The following is a 21,565-nucleotide window of genomic DNA, read 5'->3' on the forward strand; positions in this document are numbered from 1 at the left end:
GGTTGCCACCTTTCCCGCTGGGGAAACGCCCAACTCTCCACCTAAGCCGGCCCTGTGACCACCAGTCGAGCCAATCGTGAGACTGGATTCTCATGCTTGTGGGAGTGGGGGCGTGTCTGAACCAATCGGGAGCAGGCAGGAGGGTGGGAGCGCCTCGCCCAGTCTCTGCTTCCCCCCCCAACAGCTGATGGTTAGTGTTCCCCTGACCGCCGCAGGAGAAGGGTCTGTGTGTGCCTCCGTCTGAGATCTGGTGCTCTGTTCGACCCCTCCCAAACCACAGGCATTTGCGTCGTTTAGAGTTACAAAAGAATTATTCCGTGTTGAAAGGTTGTGCCAAGCACAGTTGATATATCACGAAGGTGGTGTTGATTGTGTTGCATTAGCAACATACGTGACAGAAAAAGTAACCAACAACTATTGACATGTGCAGAACTAGTGAAATGACCCACGAGTTATGATCCGCCCTCTCGAGGACAAACTGTTGTAATCCTTCACCTCACATCCTCGTTTTTCCTGGTAAGTCTTATAAACGTTGAAGTATTGATAGGTATTTCCTTATTTCGTGCTGCTGGTTAGAGCAGGCATGCACAAGGGTAGAAGCTGGATCCTACATTATTTGTCGTTGTGGTGTAGTTAAGACTTTCCCTTAACCCTCATCGTGATTGAGGCTAAGACAAGCATACACAAGGATGGGGGGCGAAGCTTTGACTGGTAGAGTTCTTGAGGTACGATTCTTAAACATACAGCTCAAATTAAAGAGATATACAGTAATATATATATATATATATATATATATATATATATATATATATATATATATATATATATATATATATATATATATATATATATATATATATATATATATATATATATAAACAAATCAAGACGAGGGTCTCGTGTTTTACAGGCACGACGTCGAATCTTGGATGAACCAGGCAAATTATATTGTAGATTCTTATTCAGTGATGCACCATAGGAATTAGAAACTCGACTTCATTAGCTAAAGAAACGGTATAACAGGATTCGGAGTGGATAGCTATTTCACTCTAAACATGATTATATTATTCGTTATAATACCTTGAATAATATTAGATTTACAACCAGAGACAGCCTTGGTGCGGTTGTACAGGCTGTGAACGACACAAAAATACAGTTATATTATCCACAACCTGTTTTATTCCTTCATAATCTTGAATTCTCCGAATAAAGTATTGTATTAGAATACACGGTGTTAGGTATAAGGAAGTTCATAACTTTTGTCGTACTTTTACAAAATTCTCGAAAGAAACGTTCCTGCTATGATTTCTATCAGCTGAAAACAGCCTGTGTGACAATAATAAAAATATTTATTACATCGAGAAATATTTCATATTTTCTGAGAAATAAAAGGAGTTTTTTGTTCAAATATACCGAGAGATGTAGTATTCTCTTACAACAGTGTGGTAAAGTCAAGTGTTGTGCTGGTGAGGGCCTCTAAAGTGGAACACTGTAAATCCCCCTACCACAGTATGGTATATTCAAGTATAGTGGTGGTGGTGATGACAGCCTCCACAATGACACAAGGTAACCTCCCCTACCACAGTGTAGTATAGTCATACGTGACAGTGAAGAACGCCTCACACTCTCCTAAATGCCGAGAGTCAAACACAGTCTGTCGTATTTAACACACCCTTCCTCATCTATTTGGCAAAAAAAAAAAAAAACTCATATCTGGGTGCAAATACAATAGCAACTCACCTCAACATCACTGATAAATAGTAACAAGATAATTACTTAGCTTCTTCCACTACTCTCCTCAGGCTAAGTTGCCTATAGCTTCAAGCTGGAGAAGGTTCAGCTCCGTTCCTAGTGTGAGTCAGTCGCCCGATTGGAGATCTGTATACCAACTTAGCCCAGCAATTTATTTGATAAAAATTATGTACATGAGAACATTGTATTGCAGTCTAATCAAGAAGATATGTATTTATATATATGCATACATGTATGCATATAGGTATACATGTATACACACAAGTTATACGAAGAGCGAGTGTTAGGGTGGTGGCAGGGGGGGAAGATTGAGGGAATCCCAAGCCCTCTGGCAGTGAGCCATTCTCCGCCACCACCATCTCACTACCACTATCTTGCTAACTACTAACACCACCACCACTAACACTACCTCTATCGCCACTTTACTTACAGTACTTACCCCTATGCTACTTACACCATCACTACTCTAACCAGCTTGAGTTTGGTGGTGTTAGTCTGCTGTCACCATCGTTAATATCACTTTCTGTATCACCATTGTCTGCGTCACCATCCTGATAGCACCATCACTATCACCTCTAGTGTCACCATTACTAGCACTATGATCACTAATACTACCATTATCGTCAGTATCACCACCATTCCCAGCACCACCGCCACCAATATAACTAACACCAACTCCACTATCACCACCGTCACTAAGCCCAACACCACTACCACCACCTCCATCGCCACCGCCACTACCACCACTTACACCACCTCCACTAACATCACCACTACTAACACTACCACCACTAACACCACCATCACTAACACCACCACCACTAACACCACCACCACTAACACCACCACCATCACCATCACCAATATCGCTAACAACACCACCAACACCGCAGACACCACCACCACCACCAATTTCACAAACACTACCACCAGCACCACCACCAACACGCCACCACCACCATCACTACTACCACCACCACCAATATCACTAACACCACCACCAGCACCACCACTACACTCAAAACATTTCTTAATCCATCTCTCACACTTTGAATCATCTATTTGACATACTCCATGCTTCGCATACCTCCGTATATCCTCCTGGTCCTGCTGCTGCTTCAGCGTCATCAGTGAATACCGGAGTATACCTCACCAACAGGGATATGCCAACCGGAGTGGGGAAGGGGGGGGGGGGGAGATGTGTAGTATCCACACCTCTTGGGGAGAAGTATTGGAACCAAATAATGTTGCTATGAAACCCCGATATGTAACCCATTTCAAAACCGCTGCTAATCACTGACTGATCTCTGACAGTAACTGTACCTAGATTCCCTGTTTTGATTCCACAAATACAATAGCAAACAAAAACAATCTCACTAGTTGTAGCTTGTTTGTGTATATTTGAGATTTGTCGTTTTACCATCAATAATTATAAAGTTTGAGCTGTTGTAATGCTAATTATCCACATGGAAGTGGAAACCAAGCTACTGAGATCTTTTGCAGTCATACTGTTACCTAATAGGCATATAGTGATCATAAGAAAACCAACATATGAGCCCCCAGGAGGAGTCGAACCCGCGCACTTGGTACTCACTCCCAAGCAAACGCCTCATATAGACCGCTCCACCTTGGCACATCACGTTAATGCGATTGCATTGTGAAATCATGATATTATTGATGATTTCGATGGTCTAGTAAAGGGGTGTAGTTCTAGGGACATATTGACCATTCTGGCCACTGGGAGTCTGCCATCTTAAAATAGTTACGTGTTCCTGCTTTAAATCCTAACATATTGTTGTGTGGTTGAGAGATGCTGCTCGTGCAACCCGAAGTTTATGGGAGGCATATTATGCTGCACAGTAAGGCATATTATGCTGCACAGAAAGGCATATTATGCTGCACAGTAAGGTATATTATGCTTATGTGAGGCATATTATGCTGCACAGTAAGGCATATTATGATGCTTATGTGAGGCATATTATGTTCCTTATGTGAGGTATATTATGCTGCACAGTAAGGCATATTATGATGCTTATGTGAGGTATATTATGCTGCACAGTAAGGTATATTATGCTTATGTGAGGCATAATATGCTGCACAGTAAGGCATATTATGATGCTTATGTGAGGTATATTATGATGCTTATGTGAGGCATATTATGCTGTGTGTGTGTGTATGCGTGTCAACCCCGACCTCGCTATAGGATACATCCTGTGTTGTGTGTCGGCCCGCACTCTGTATAGACACGCCTACTCTGTCAAGTGTCATGCGCCCTGTGTCGTGTCATGCGTCCTGTGTCAAGTGTCATGCGCCCTGTGTCAAGTGTCATGCGCCCTGTGTCAAGTGTCATGCGCCCTGTGTCAAGTGTCATGCGCCCTGTGTCAAGTGTCATGCGCCCTGTATCAAGTGTCATGCGCCCTGTGTCAAGTGTCACGCGCCCTGTGTCAAGTGTCATGCGCCCTGTGTCAAGTGTCACGCGCCCTGTGTCAAGTGTCACGCGCCCTGTGTCAAGTGTCATGCGCCCTGTGTCAAGTGTCATGCGCCCTGTGTCAAGTGTCACGCGCCCTGTGTCAAGTGTCATGCAACCTGTGTCAAGTGTCACGCACCCTGTGTCAAGTGTCATGCGCCCTGTGTCAAGTGTCACGCGCCCTCTTTCAAGTGTCACGCGCAATGTGTCAAGTGTTACGCGCCCTGTGTCAAATGTCAAGCGCCTAGTGTCAAGTGTTACGCGCCCTGTGTCAAGTGTCACGCGCGCTGTGTCGTGTCACGCGCCCTCTGTCAAGTGTCACGCGCCCTTTGTCAAGTGTCACGCGCGCTGTGTCAAGTGTCACGCGCCCTGTGTCAAGTGTCACGCGCGCTGTGTCAAGTATCACGCGCCCTTTGTCAAGTGTCACGCGCGCTGTGTCAAGTGTCACGCGCCCTTTGTCAAGTGTCACGCGCGCTGTGTCAAGTGTTACGCGCCCTGTGTCAAGTGTCACGCGCGCTGTGTCAAGTGTCACGCGCCCTTTGTCAAGTGTCACGCGCGCTGTGTCAAGTGTCACGCGCGCTGTGGCAAGCACCATATTCAGATATTACCTACTATCACAGCTCATTTTCATCGAGTATCGTAGCTCTTCTTCATCAAGTATCACGGCTCCTCTTTATCAAGTATCACAGCTCTTCTTTATCAAGTATCACGGCTCTTCTTTATCAAGTATCACAGCTCTTCTTTATCAAGTATCACAGCTCTTCTTTATCAAGTATCACAGCTCTTCTTTATCAAGTATCACGGCTCTTCTTTATCAAGTATCACGGCTCTTCTTTATCAAGTATCATACCTCTTCTTTATCAAGTATCACAGCTCTTCTTTATCAAGTATCACGGCTCTTCTTTATCAAGTATCACGGCTCTTCTTTATCAAGTATCACAGCTCTTCTTTATCAAGTATCACGGCTCTTCTTTATCAAGTATCACGGCTCTTCTTTATCAAGTATCACAGCTCTTCTTTATCAAGTATCACGGCTCTTCTTTATCAAGTATCATGCCTCTTCTTCATCAAGTATCACGGCTCTTCTTTATCAAGTATCATGCCTCTTCTTCATCAAGTATCACGGCTCTTCTTTATCAAGTATCATACCTCTTCTTCATCAAGTATCACAGCTCTTCTTTATCAAGTATCACGGCTCTTCTTCATCAAGTATCATACCTCTTCATCAAGTATCATACCTCTTCTTCATCAAGTATCATACCTCTTCTTCATCAAGTATCATACCTCTTCTTCATCAAGTATCATACCTCTTCTTCATCAAGTATCATACCTCTTCTTCATCAAGTATCATACCTCTTCTTCATCAAGTATCATACCTCTTCTTCATCAAGTATCATACCTCTTCTTCATCAAGTATCATACCTCTTCTTCATCAAGTATCATACCTCTTCTTCATCAAGTATCATAGCTCCTTTTTATATCATGTATCGTAGCTCCCTATATCAAGTCAGGTAACTCGTCTTCATCGACCATCGTAGTTCCTCATCGTTAAGTATCGTAGCAGCTTACATTCATCAAGTACCATTCATCAAGTACTTTATAAAGTATCTTATCATTCACTTCATTTAAAGTCAAATCAAGTCAAGGGAAGTCAAGATTTAATCCTTTCTGTGGGCCAAGAACCTCCGTAGGTAGTGTCAAGTGTATGTTAAGTGCCACACCGTCTCAAGATTCACTCCGCTCTCTGCGTGTCAAGTGAGTTTTTGATGGATGTGTCAAAGAGGACTCCCCCACATGTGTCGTTATGTACTCCCCCCTCCCCCCCCCTTGAGTCAGGTTTCGCTCCTGTAGGGTTATGTGTGTCAGGTGTTGTAGTGTTGTCGTGTGTGTGTCAACTGTTGCACAGGTGTCACGTTTGACTGTGTGTCTTGAGTCAATTGTCGTTCCCAACAAAGAGTGAGAAGGGTTGGAAGGGTGTGTGTGTGTGTGTGTGTGTGTGTGTGTGTGTGTGTGTGTGTGTGTGTGTGTGTGTGTGTGTGTGTGTGTGTGTGTGTGTGTGTGTGTGTGTGTGTGTGTGTGTGCGTGTGTGTGTAATTACCTAAGTGTAGTTACAGGATAAGAACTACGCTTGTGGTATCCCGTCTTCCCAGCACTCTTTGTCATATAACGCTTTGAAACTACTAACGGTCTTGTCCTCCACCACCTTCTCACCTAACTTGTTCCAACCGTCTACTGTGTATGTGTGTGTGTGTGTGTGTGTGTGTGTGTGTGTGTGTGTGTGTGTGTGTGTGTGTGTGTGTGTGTGTGTGTGTGTGTGTGTGTGTGTGTGTGTGTGTGTGTGTGTGTGTGTGTGTGTATGTGTGTGTGTTTAGTGTGCAAGGTAGTCCTAACAATGCGCAAACCTTCATGCCACACAGTGTTCAAGCACCAACCACTCCCCACCTCGTACGTCCTACTAACTAACCCACCCTGGGGTGTTGGCGCACACTGTACCCGGCGGGATTCTCAAGCGTTAATCAGTTCTAATTGCCGGTTGGTGGTGCAGTGTGCGTGCTATATTTAGGCCTAGCCTCCCCCCCCCCCCTAGCAATATTTAATTTAGGCCTACTGCCAGAAACGTGTTTTGCATAGGTCTATTCCGCTCTGATTGCTTGGCTACGGTTATGCAAAACAATTGTACTTGTTTATGTTTCTTTTCAGGAACACTTGATTTTATTCCGAAATTGGATAATTCGTTTAAAAAGCGACGAATTAGTACAAAATTAAGCGCCGTAATATAGACGTTTTATATGTACCCTCCGTCAATAGGTCAGATGAGTTAGTTGGCAAAATAGTTGCATATTTTACGTTACAAATTAGGCAAATTATTTGCATTTTTTATGGAGAGAAACAACAGGCTGCTTGATCAAGCCTGCTGTTGTGCTTAGTGTTTGGCCCTAATCGAAACTTCGGCAGTTCGTGTATTTTAAAAGTTTCTGTATATAAGGACTTTAAGGCGTGTAATATGAGCCTACTAATTCAAACTTTCTCACTAAACTGCGTATAACATTGGGTAGGCCTAAGACCTGTTATTCTTTATTAAAGGAACTATATAGGTCTAAACATCGCTGGTAAATTTATATTACCTAAAAAAATTAAGTTTAAGTTCTGCCTAAAGAAACATCTCCCGGATGCTTATCTATTAAATAATACGCCTATATGTCCTTTAAACAAAATTCTACAAATATGATTAATTTTCATTTTGGAGATTATGATAATAAAAAAGATTATTTTGACTTCTTAATAAATGTATCGAATTCATATATAAAAAGAGGAAAATATAAATGCCCAGATAAAATATTATTTCATCCCTTCTATATAACAAAAAATACATATACAGGCCTAAGTTTTCAAGAAGCTTTGGGAAAATATAATAGCAAGAATTTTGGGAAAACAAAGGCCTAAATGTTCCAATAGCTTGTCTAAACATAGGCCTAAATTTCCCTCTAGCTTGGGAAAACATCAGAAGTATGCTATAAGAACATTTTAATGAACGTGATATGAGTCCTAGTTAGACCTTTTATAGCTATTTTAGTCCTATAAACCGTTGGGTAAACCTGTACACATAGCACAGGAAATTTCTATAATATATGATCCTATATACATCTGGTAACATGGTCCTATATACATCTGGTAACATGGTCCTATATACATCTGGTAACATGGTCCTATATACATCTGGGAACATGGCCCTATATACATCTGGTAACATGGTCCTATATACATCTGGTAACATGGCCCTATATACATCTGGTAACATGGCCCTATATACATCTGGTAACATGATCCTATATACATCTGGTAACATGGCCCTATATACATCTGGTAACATGGTCCTATATACATCTGGAAACATGGTCCTATATACATCTGGTAACATGGTCCTATATACATCTGGAAACATGGTCCTATATACATCTAGATGAAACACTAATAAATGTTCATAGCACAAACTTTGAGTTTACAAATTATTTCAATGAAATATATAAACTATGAAAGAAGGAACTATTATTACGAACGATATACACATTTGTTCTCTGTTCTGTTCACCGGGATAAAATTTTAATTTTAAAAAGGGTTCGAATCAGTTCAAGGAGCAAATGTTGCTTAAAAATCTCAAATGGCGTCAAAGTTCCATTTAATCAAACTTAAGTTGAACTTTATTAAACTTTTGTTGGCTTAAATTCAACTTTTGTTTACTTAAACATATCTTCAATTAAATGGAACCTATTTATCATATATTGTCAGTGTCACATATCACTGCACAGTGTCATATAACAGTGCATAGTGTCATATATGACTGCTCAGTGTCATAAAACACTGTACAGAATCAGATATCAATGCAGTGCCATATAACACTGCACAGTGTCATATATCACTGCACAGTGTCATTTAACACTGTACAGTGTCGTACAATACTGCACAGTGTCATATAACTGCACAGTGTCATATAACACTGCCCAGAGTCATATAACACTGCACAGTGTCATATAACACTGCCCAGAGTCATATAACACTGCACAGTCTCATATAACACTGCCCAGAGTCATATAACACTGCACAGTCTCATATAACACTGCCCAGAGTCATATATCACTGCACAGTGTCATATGGCACTCCTCAGGGTTATGTGAAAGTCAGCGAGTAGTTTTTGTGCGTCTCATTATCATATATTCCTTTTCTCTCTCTCTCTCTCTCTCTCTCTCTCTCTCTCTCTCTCTCTCTCTCTCTCTCTCTCTCTCTCTCTCTCTCTCTCTCTCTCTCTCTCTCTCTCTCTCTCTCTCTCTCTCTCTCTATCTCCCTCTGTCTCTCTCTCTCTCTCTCTCTCTCTCTCTCTCTCTCTCTCTCTCTCTCTCTCTCTCTCTCTCTCTCTCTCTCTCTCTCTCTCTCTCTCTCTCTCTCTCTCCCGCTCTCTCTCTCCCGCTCTCTCTCTCTCTCTCTCTCTCTCTCTCTCTCTCTCTCTCTCTCTCTCTCTCTCTCTCTCTCTCTCTCTCTCTCTCTCTCTCTCTCTCTCTCTCTCTCTCTCTCTCTCTCTCTCTCTCTCTCTCTCTCTCTCTCTCTCTCTCTCTCTCTCTCTCTCTCTCCACTTACTGAGGGAGGGCCACCAAACCCACCACCAGCGGCCGGATCTCTGAATATTTTGGAGGCGGGGGTGTAGAGCTAGACCCGTCCCCCCTGCCACCTGATGCGTCGCGTTTGTTTACGGAATTCAGCTGAAAAATTTGCGACGTATTTTTTTTTTTGGAGGGCCTAGTGTGTTTTTGACGTATTTGTTTGAAGGACCCAATATGAAGCACCGTGATACAGACGTTGTTACTTGGGCCGCAATGTGTGTGTGTGTGTTTGGTGGGTTCCTTGGGTTGGGTTGGTTCCTTGGGTTGGGTGGATGGGAGGGGTGTTCCGTACGTTTCTGGTTGAAGGGAACAACAGCTGTATTTTTGACGGAGTGGCAAATCGCAGAGAACCAGCTGCTGGGGTGGAAATTATTTGATTAATAATATCAATCACACTAAAATTATACATCCGGTGGAGCAATTTGGATGTGATGTGTGTGAGTTAGTGTGGGATTGTTTTTTTTTTGTTTTTGTTTATCTCAAGTCAAATTGCACAATTAATTTTTTTTTAGCAAAATAATCTTAATTAAATTAATATAGAAGGTTACGTATAATGTATAAAGATATCTCGTATTCACGCGTCTTGCTTATACAATAGCTTCCAGAAGAAAAGTATATTGAATACAAAAGTTTCCAAAAGTAAAGAATATTAAAAACAATAGCTTCTTAAATTTAAGGATTTGAAATACAATACCAAAACGAAAACTTGTTTGGAACTTTTCGTTCCAAACGAAAAGTATATTGAATGCGATATCTTCCAAAAGTAAAGGATTTGGGACAATAGATTCTAAAGGCAGAGTTTGAATACAATAGTTTCTAAATCAAAGTGTTTCGGAATACAGTAGTTTCTAGAAGCAAAGTGATTCGGAATACAGTTGTTTCTAAAAGTAAAGTTACAATACAATAGATTCTGAACGTAAAGTGATGTGAAATACAATATCTTCATATAGGAAAGTATAGGGAATATAATAGCCTCAACTAGGACAAGATATGGAATACAAAAAAATGTTAAGTGACATGCATGCCTTATGATAAGCCAAGTAGAAGTACCCTACTGGCAGTAAGCATTCAGGATACAGCATACATATATGTATCCTCATATCACTGTATATCGATATCTCAGGATCCTCATATCACTGTATATCGATATCTCAGGATTACTATGTATTCGCTGTAATACTCAACCGTACTGAGTACACCTGAAAACGATCAATCATTCGCTGTCATAATAATTAGCTGAAATTTATATGGCAATTGAAGGCAGTGAAAAAAGAAGGATACGTGTCATTCACCGGTGATTGGCAAGTGAAGACTCAGGCTCCAACACCTGATTTTTCTCAGGTGTTGAAGCTCTCACTTCAGGTGTCTGGCAGAGAACGTCTGACAAGACAGCATCTTCCGGAGGCAATGAAAGTTACTGGTTTTCCTCCATCGCTTCAAACACGTGCATCTGTCTAGTACAATCATCTGTTAAGGAGAGAGAGAGAGAGAGAGAGAGAGAGAGAGAGAGAGAGAGAGAGAGAGAGAGAGAGAGAGAGAGAGAGAGAGAGAGAGAGAGAGAGAGAGAGAGAGAGAGAGAGAGAGAGAGAGAGGGACTCTCTTATACAAGGTACCATCACACAAGTACCTGTGCACCAGTTGATTGACAGTCGAGAGGCGGGACCAAGGAGCCGAAGCTCCACCACCCTGCAAGCTCAATTAGGTGAGTACACAGGTACCGACCAAACAATGTCCCAGCGAACAAGAGGCCATCACAACCCCACCCTGTGTCATCACAACCACACCCTGTGCCCTCACAACCACACCCTGTGTCATCACAACCACACCCTGTGTCATCACAACCACACCCTGTGTCCTCACAACCACACCCTGTGTCATCACAACCCCACCCTGTGTCCTCACAACCACACCCTGTGTCATCACAACCACACTCTGTGTCATCACAACCACACCCTGTGTTATCACAACCACACCCTGTGTCATCACAACCACACCCTGTGTTATCACAACCACACTCTGTGTCATCACAACCACACCCTGTGTTATCACAACCACACCCTGTGTCATCACAACCACACCCTGTGTCCTCACAACCACACCCTGTGTCATCACAACCACACTCTGTGTCATCACAACCACACCCTGTGTTATCACAACCACACCCTGTGTCATCACAACCACACCCTGTGTCATCACAACCACACCCTGTGTCATCACAACCACACTCTGTGTCATCACAACCACACCCTGTGTCATCACAACCACACCCTGTGCCCTCACAACCACACCCTGTGCCATAACAACCACACCCTGTGTTATCACAACCACACCCTGTGTCATCACAACCACACCCTGTGCCATAACAACCACACCCTGTGTTATCACAACCACACCCTGTGTCATCACAACCACACCCTGTGTCATCACAACCACACCCTGTGTCATCACAACCACACCCTGTGTCATTACAACCACACCCTGTGCCCTCACAACCACACCCTGTGCCCTCACAACCACACCCTGTGTCATTACAACCACACCCTGTGCCCTCACAACCACACCCTGTGTCATCACAACCACACCCTGTACCCCTCACAACCACACCCTGTGTTATCACAACCACACCCTGTGTCATCACAACCACACCCTGTGTCCTCACAACCACACCCTGTGTCATCACAACCACACCCTGTACCCCTCACAACCACACCCTGTGTTATCACAACCACGCCCTGTGTCATCACAACCACACCCTGTGCCCTCACAACCACACCCTGTGTCATCACAACCACACCCTGTGTCATCAGAAGTCATCAGGCATTTACACAACCATATACAAAACATGATCGCCTTTACATATTCGCGGTGGCTTTGTTTACGTTTATTAAACAGTTTTCGGGCTTGTAAATCTCACAACCCGAGGTTATTATTGCTATAAACAACCCTCTTGAGAGCTTGCGAGTTGATAAACTGTTTCAGAAACGTCAACGGAGCCGCTATGACAGAGGAAAGATGGAAAGGTTTCGCAGGTGCTTACATATTAATCTCCCTTCAAACTTTGCCTGAGATAGCTTAGAGAAGGCGTCTTGAAGCTGGTACCTGACTCCTTATAAAAAAAGGTATATTGTTAGAAAGTGTTATAAGTGCCCCCACAACAATACCAACGCGTCCCCCGTCAACGCAAGCAACGCAAGTCACGCTCCGAAGGTTCGCAACGCAACCACTAATCTTTTCCCATTGTTGTTAGAACTGGTAAGTGGTAAGGCTTACCCCTCAGGCCTACTGGTGTGACTGTAATACCGGTAAATGCTGTGTGTGTGTTTGTGTCGTTTTCACGTGAATGCTGCGTGTGTGAGTGTGTGTGTGTGTGTGTGTGTGTGTGTGTGTGTGTGTGTGTGTGTGTGTGTGTGTGTGTGTGTGTGTGTGTGTGTGTGTGTGTGTGTGTGTGTGTGTGTGTGTGTGTGTGTGTGTGTGTGTGTGTGTGTGTGTGTGTGTGTGTGTGTGTGTGTGTGTGTGTGTGTGTGTGTGTGTGTGTGTGTGGTTTTCACGTGAATGCTGCGTGCGTGTGTCATTTTCTCGTGTATGCCTAACCGGCCTTTATTGTGAATGTTGGACAAAATAATTAAGTGGCTGGGATTTTGTTTAATCAATGCTTATATCTATTTACAAATTATATATATAGAGTTATTTAGTATTAATTCCCATCTCTCTCTGGGAACTCAGATTGTAAACTGTTCACCATCTATAGATATTACTCCAAACTTTTGAATTGTTCCATTTTACACAACAATTGACGATAAGCGAACAGTTCCAATAATACATACTTCTGGTTCGTGGTCTCTAATGACCTGTTATCGAGCTGTGGGATGGATGACAGATGGTAATTGATTACACATTGATTTCTGTCATTTGGTATTGTTAATAAGTCGTGGATCCCTCAGTGTAAAGTTTACGATCGGTAAAAAAAAAAAAAATAAAGAATCACTGACCACAACAGCTTAATGGTTCCAGGGGAGTAGTCCTGGAACTCATTATCGACTCGGAGCCCGTTAGGCTCTACCTGGCGATACATAGAACCCGTTATGTACTATCTGGCGATACATAGAGATCCACGTTTACTGAGGCACCTTTCTGGGATCAGTCTCTCTGGCGGCGATAAATTACGGTGACACGCTGTATCACGTGATACGAAAAAGTCAAAATGTCATTTTGACGTAATGTCAAAAAAAGGGCGTTTGATTTTCCTAGTGCAGTTAAACTCAGCAGTATTGCAGCCACAGAATCAAAGTCGTAACAGCCTGTGCAGCAACCCACAGTGTAATCCCACCACAGGGTTATGCCGCCACTGGCACACCAGCAGCCGTAGGCCTACTGGCGCAGGACCATACAGTGAGTCACAGTATCAGGGGGCTGAAAACCAGACACTCAACCCCACACATGTGAAAATAGTGGAATTGACGACGTTTCGGCCTGTCTCGGACCACTACGAAGTGGTGTAATATAATGACTATACCGGCAAGAGCCACTAACTACACTAACACCAAAAGGCCTACCGCCACATTTCCACACCAGCAACAACTATTCACCGACAATAATAGTAGTAGCAGGCCTTAATAACTACCACAACAACTTCAAGCCTCATCATACGAGAACCACCACTACCACCCCCGTGACAGCACCTAAAGAACCCCACCAGTACAACTGCAGTACCTCACCAGCCTCAGGACTTATATGCCACCACCACCTTCATCACTATGCAGTACCACCACATTTCCCAAGCACTCTAGTTGGTTGACAAGCTAGCGACAGCTGCGGGCTAGGATGACACCCACCGACCTTGGGGTGAGAGGCATGAGGATCTCAGCTGCCTCCTTTCCTCTTCTCACCGTCTCCCGTCGTCTTCTCGGCGACACCAAACAGCTTTCCAGCTTGCATGAGAAGCTATATAACCGCCTTGGAAATAATACGAGAACGCCTCAGCTCCGCACGAGTTATCCAGCAAAAACAAAACAAAAAGATATTCTGTAATTCTCAAGCGCCAGCGCGAAGGTTCCTCCAGCTCTGGCAACCCCATCATCGCCAACACGGAAGATGAGCAATTTGAGTGTTGGCAAAAAGAGTGTCCTTGTCCCGGCGCTTCACGAATGGCAAAAACTGGCTTTGGGTAAAGCTGGCATTCCAGGAGCACCGTTAAGCTGCCTCGGGAGCTGCCTGGGAACCTCTCTCTCTCCAGACTCCTTCCTGGAACTTCTTGAATCAAGACAACTCTTCACCCTCTTATGACGTACTAACTTCCTGGAACTTCTTGAATCAAGACAACTCTTTACCCTCGTATGATGCACTTGGAGGATTAGCAACCCACCTCTTGCGTTATTTATTTCTATGTCGAGGTGAGACACAGTAGGCTACTGTGAGATACACACAGTACGATAGAGTGAGATACAGTAGGTAAGGGTGAGCTATATTCAGAAGGATAAAATGAGTAGGCTACGGTGAGCTATATTGAATATACTATTTTCAATGTGCTATATACTGTATGGTTCAGTGTGCTCCATGCAGTAGCCTACTGTGAGCCACTTACAATAGGCTTCGATGGGACACATAAAATAGGCTTTACTGGGACTCATACAGTAGGCTTCAGTGGGACACATACAGTAGGCTTCGATAGGACACACACGATGTGTCTCATCGTATGTGGCTTCGATGAGACATACGGTAAGCTTCGATAGAAAACCTACGTGAAAACCTAACTCACTTAAGTTAACGTGATAATTATTTCAAATGACAAGTTTTCTTCTAGGAGGAAATTCTTTCAATTTAAACTTTGTAATTTCTTCCTCTCTACTTCGCAGTAGATAAACTATTATCCCTACTTGTCTAAATAATAAACTTGTTGAGTTGATTATCTAGCTCTCCGCGTGTTAATATTATTCAAGCGAAAATGTCAATTTTCATAACTCTTGCTTATCGGCTTCAGAATGGCTAATTAATATTCAAACACCTGGTGCTTATCCGAGACTTTATGATGACAACTGTGGCTTTGTGGCTTTACGTGTGAGGCTTCAACCTACACATGCGGACTGGCACAGATGAGGCTTTTAGAACTTTCTGTTGGTGAATAGTACCCATAAATTCAAACGGACACTTAACGATTGAATATATATCGTCAAGTGATACATTTATATTGAATGATACATATATACACTGGTTATTCTGTATGTGCTCTAAGAGAACGCTTGATTCTTGAATAATGCTCAAACTTAAAGAATTCATGGTCGTCAATGAGCTTCTGTGGTGGCCTTAATAAACCGCCAGAGGTTGATGGACCTAAATAATCTTAAATCTTTTGAAAGGTCTAAATGACCGCCAGAGAGTGACAGGCCTTAGTAACCTCCCAGAGGCTGATAGACCTTAACCCCATAGCAAAAATCAAATACCTTGTATTATGTGGTTTATAAACGATCTTAACTTATATAATCTTGTTATATAGGCTCTTTTCTAGACTGGGATGACTACGACTACCAGGATAAAAAGATGAGGCTCACCATCAACAGATGAGTCTCACTATCAAAATATGAGGCTCGCCATCGAAAGATAAGACTCTCCATCAAAAGATGATGCTAAACCATCGAACACAGAGGAGAAACAACTAAAATTGGTCCATTTCATTACAACCACTGTAACTGGGCTGAGTTACAGTAATTGTAACTATAACCAGAGACCGTACAGAATTACTTCAACAATTACTTCTACTCGATGTTGCTGTGTAACGCTATAATGTCATGCATGAATGTATGACACGCATGAATGTATGACATGCATGAATGCATTTATACTGTACAAATGTATGTCCTACATGAATGCATTTATACCTTGTATCTGATAACGAATACAAAATTCAAGCTGCTATCACTTGATGATAAATGCATTTATGCTGCGATGAATATTGCTTAGGTGTACTCCAGTGTACCCCCTTTGGGTAGCCACGGACTTGTTTACTACTATTTTGACGTCGGTAAAACGTCTGCGTCAACGTAGCGTCAACGTTCAGAAAGAAAAACAAAACGTTTGTGGTTACGGTGTGTTTGTGTTGGGTTGCAGGGCTCCATGCTAGGCTTGTGCGCCCATTATGTAAACTGCAGCCAGTATGTACTCCCACTATGTAAACTGCAGCCAGTATGTACTCCCACTATGTAAGCTACAACCAGTATGTACACCTTGATATCTCTACCAATTCTCCATCCGGGATTTGCGTAGAGGGCTATCAGTACTCTGTACAGAGAGCGGTGCCAATTTAAATATCGTAGTCAGGAAACACACACACACACACAAGACAATGCTACAATGTTTTTTTTTCTTTTTTTTTTTTGCACAGGCGTCTCTGTGTCACTTTTGTTTATGGGGTCACACGCGCGCGCGCGGGGGAAAAAAATAGGACATACTTTGTCTCCTGTTTTCCTAGTGAAAGCGCCACAATATTGACGCATTCTCGGCTAGCGAGCTACAGGGTTAGATGAAATCACAACAACGAAATATATCTATGAATAAGTATTATAGTAATAGGTTTATAGGGCGTCTAAGGTCCAGGGTTAAAGCCAAGCTTTTACGGCAACTATTTTCATTCGGGTTATAGGTGTCCATTTGCTTAGGTTCGTAGTTTTTCGAACGCTCTGTGGTTAGGCAATACCACATCAAATTTGACGATTTCTTAAGTACTGAGATGAAAATGGTATTTCACAAACTGATAAAACTTTATCCGCGCGGCCAGTAGGTAAAGCAGGTGTTGAGTATTAGCTGCTGGGTGCCACTAGAAACATAGGCCAAATCAGGTGTTGCACAACTGCTTAATAAGCTTAAAATATAAGGCAAGGTATTTGGCAGCTTGTTCCTGTCCTTATATAAGCTTCGGCTATGACGCATCTACGAATCCTTATCCCATTATATATATATATAAGCCATACTCGTCCAAGCCCATTTATTATATACTCGTCCAAGCTCTCTCTGTCCACCAATCCAGTCTCAGGTCATACTCGTTCGAGGTGTGTCTGCCTTCAGAGATACACTCCTACATGTTAACCAAAAGTATGATTCAAAACGAAATTTCTCGTCAATAAATTTCATAAGGCTTATAACAGTTATAAAAATCAGGCTTAGGATAGGTCACAACAGGTTAGGAGAGGCCTAACATGGGTTAGAACAGGTTAGGAGAGGTGTAACATGGGTTAGAACAGGTTAGGAGAGGTCTAACATGGGTTAGAACAGGTTAGGAGAGGTGTAACATGGGTTAGAACAGGTTAGGAGAGGTGTAACATGGGTTAGAACAGGTTAGGAGAGGTCTAACATGGGTTAGAACAGGTTAGGAGAGGTGTAACATGGGTTAGAACAGGTTAGGAGAGGTCTAACATGGGTTAGAACAGGTTAGGAGAGGTGTAACATGGGTTAGAACAGGTTAGGAGAGGTCTAACATGGGTTAGAACAGGTTAGGAGAGGTCTAACATGGGTTAGAATAGGTTAGGAGAGGTCTAACATGGGTTAGAACAAGTTAGGAGAGGTCTAACATGGGTTAGAATAGGTTAGGAGAGGTCTAACATGGGTTAGAACAGTTTAGGCGAGGTCTAACATGAGTTAGAACAGGTTAGCACAGGCCTATCATGCGTTAGGTTAGGTTTAGTGGCGTTAGGCTACGAGTTCTTGTTCTGTTGGCAATTATTTTTTATTTGCAGGTGGGCTTTAGAGCGGTGTGATTTGAACACGGTGAACAACCTTGTTCTTCTTGGTGAACACCCTCAGGCTCTGCTTGTCCAGGCTGCGGCCAACCCTAAAGACCCATTCGTCAATTTTAATATAATGGGTTTTCTAAATTGGTATTTTCTCATATATAAATTAATATTAATATATTTTATCATTTGTGCTTAAGTTAGGTGTAGGTTAGGTTTGGATAGGTGTTTAGATATTGTTATACATTTGTATTTGCAGTACATGGTTGAAGCGTTTAGATAAGATGCGATTTCAAAACACAAAACGAAGCATTATTTTAGAAAATTTCGAACATAATTTGGAGTGGTTTGTAAGGCGATTTACTTCATAAACTGGGTATTTGGCGGTTGGATTAACGAGCATTTGGCCATTGTTTATGAGGACGGGCATGAGGATGGGTTGACGCGAGTGCGTGCGTGCACCTCATATTGGACGCTGGGGCTCACTGCGTCCAATTTGAGGCGCATTATGTGTGGGAACAGGTTGTGCACAGGATACATGATGGGGGGGGGGAGGGGTTGATCAGGTCTTAAAATGCCATTTTCCCCGAAATGACGACATCCCCCTTTTATCTCCTCGATTATAAATGCCGTTAACGACACGACTACTGCAAGATCCAATCACCACTAGATCTTGATTCGCCTCCCAGGCCTACGACATCAGTGCGAACCAGTCACGTGTCAATCCTACGACCACAGTACAAGCCAGTTTACCTCTCTAATCCTACGACCACAGTACAAGCCAGTTTACCTCTCAATCCTACGACCACAGTACAAGCCAGTTTACCTCGCAATCCTACGACCACAGTACAAGCCAGTTTACCTCTCTAATCCTACGACCACAGTACAAGCCAGTTTACCTCTCAATCCTACGACCACAGTACAAGCCAGTTTACCTCGCAATTCTACGACCACAGTACAAGCCAGTTTACCTCTCAATCCTACGACCACAGTACAAGCCAGTTTACCTCGCAATCCTACGACCACAGTACAAGCCAGTTTACCTCTTTAATCCTACGACCTCAGTACAAGCCAGTTTACCTCTCAATCCTACGACCACAGTACAAGCCAGTTTACCTCTCTAATCCTACGACCTCAGTACAAGCCAGTTTACCTCTCAATCCTACGACCACAGTACAAACCAGTTTACCTCAATCCTACGACCACAGTACAAGCCAGTTTACCTCTCTAATCCTACGACCTCAGTACAAGCCAGTTTACCTCTCAATCCTATGACCACAGGACAAACCAGTTTACCTCAATCCTACGACCACAGTACAAGCCAGTTTACCTCTCTAATCCTACGACCACAGTACAAGCCAGTTTACCTCTCTAATCCTACGACCACAGCACTATCCTGTCACCTCTCAATCATGATTCATCTTCCCTCCCCTTTCCTGGTTGAAAGACCGGTACAACTCTCGCCTCACGCCGCCAGGTGACTGCAGGTTGTGGCTCACTTACAACCAATAAGATGTATAGGCAGTCAACACTTCCCCCCTAACCCCCCTGGCACCAGTTTTTGTTGACTGCTGTAAGCGAACGCCGCCTCGCTCCCACTAACTGTTAACTGGAGGCGTGTCAGTGTGTGATTTATCGAAGCAGACTGGTGACCGTCATGCTTTTCGTGATAATATAATATATTGCTTGTATAATTATAGGTAGTGACTGTAGTATCACCTGGTAGCAGTTGTAGGAGTTGTGGTAGCGAAAGTAGCATTAGATGTAGTATTAGTAGTAGTATTAGTAGTATATTAGTAGTATTAGAAATAGTAGTATATTAGTAGTATTAGAAATAGTAGTATATTAGTAGTATTAGAAATAGTAGTATATTAGTAGTATTAGAAAGTAGTATTAGTAGTATAAAATAGCTGTATTTTGTTGGCCTAACAGGATCAGCACTATGAATCATCTGTTTAATGGTATCTTATATCTTAGTGACTGTTTTAGGTGTACATGGTGTCTTGGGTGTACACGGTGTCTTGGGTGTACACTGTCTTGGGTGTACACGGTGTCTTGGGTGTACACTGTCTTGGGTGCACATGGTGTCTTGGGTGTACACAGTGTCTTGGATGTACACGGTGTCTTGGGTGTACATGGTGGCTTGGGTGTACACAGTATCTTGGGTGTACACGGTGTCTTGGGTGTACATGGTGTCTTGGGTGTACACAGTATCTTGGGTGTACACGGTGTCTTGGGTGTACACTGTCTTGGGTGTACACAGTGTCTTGGGTGTACACAGTGTCTTGAGTGTACACGGTGTCTTGGGTGTAGAGAGAGAGAGAGAGAGAGAGAGAGAGAGAGAGAGAGAGAGAGAGAGAGAGAGAGAGAGAGAGAGAGAGAGAGAGAGAGAGAGAGAGAGAGAGAGAGAGAGAGAGAGAGAGAGAGAGAGAGAGAGAGAGAGAGAGAGAGAGAGAGAGAGAGAGAGAGAGAGAGAGAGAGAGAGAGAGAGAGAGAGAGAGAGAGAGAGAGAGAGAGAGAGAGAGAGAGAGAGAGAGAGAGAGAGAGAGAGAGAGAGAGAGAGAGAGAGAGAGAGAGAGAGAGAGAGAGAGAGAGAGAGAGAGAGAGAGAGAGAGAGAGAGAGAGAGAGAGAGAGAGAGAGAGAGAGAGAGAGAGAGTTAGCTGGAAACGTACCACAGAAGGCATTGAAAAAGGACCGACAATGCTGCCCATTTTACATTATAAATCCAAACCGCTGTATACACACCTAATAATTACAATGACAGGTAGAGACGGACTTCTTGCCCTGCAACTTTTTCAACTTACAGTATATTATTGCACATTGCAGGTAAGCTGGATACTGCAGGATAACAGATGATAGGCTCATTTGCAGTCTACGCAGCTGAGATGTAATCAACATCTGTATTTTCTTGTTTGTATTATACATGCAATATGGATAGATATTGTATTTTTTTGCCGACGGTCTGTTGATTCCGGGGCTCAATGTTCCCATAAGGCTCGGGCTCTGAATAGGCCTTCTCGGTGGTAGTGTGGTCCACCAGGCTGTTAGACCTAGCGGCGGTAGTATATATATATATATATATATATATATATATATATATATATATATATATATATATATATATATATATATATATATATATATATATATATATATATATATATATATATATATATATATATATATATATATATATATATAGATGGTTTGTCAAACATTAAATATGCAATTACCTCTGCCCAACACACACACAAAATTAGTAAAAAAAAAAACATTATTTTTATTATTTTTACATTGTGTAGACTGTTGTTTACCCGTTGTTTAGACGTTGTTTAGAAGTAGTTTACACGTTGTTTAGAAGTAGTTTACTCGTTGTTTAGACGTTGTTTAGAAGTAGTTTACACGTTGTTTAGAAGTAGTTTACACGTTGTTTAGAAGTAGTTTACACGTTGTTTAGAAGTAGTTTACACGTTGT

General features: G+C 42.6%; 1 protein-coding gene across 1 annotated transcript in view; it reads left to right on the forward strand.

Annotated features, from left to right (window-relative positions):
• Nucleotides 1-213: 213 nt before the first annotated feature.
• The window catches only part of LOC123755894 (Krueppel-like factor 8), a 36,200-nt gene continuing 14,848 nt past the window's right edge, over nt 214-21,565 (forward strand). The window contains exon 1 of the mRNA XM_045738820.2: nt 214-516. The gene's annotated coding sequence lies outside the window, so the exon portion shown is untranslated. The remainder of the gene's footprint in view (nt 517-21,565) is intronic.

Source organism: Procambarus clarkii, chromosome 43 (genome assembly GCF_040958095.1).
Source record: "Procambarus clarkii isolate CNS0578487 chromosome 43, FALCON_Pclarkii_2.0, whole genome shotgun sequence".
Taxonomy (NCBI): domain Eukaryota; kingdom Metazoa; phylum Arthropoda; class Malacostraca; order Decapoda; family Cambaridae; genus Procambarus; species Procambarus clarkii.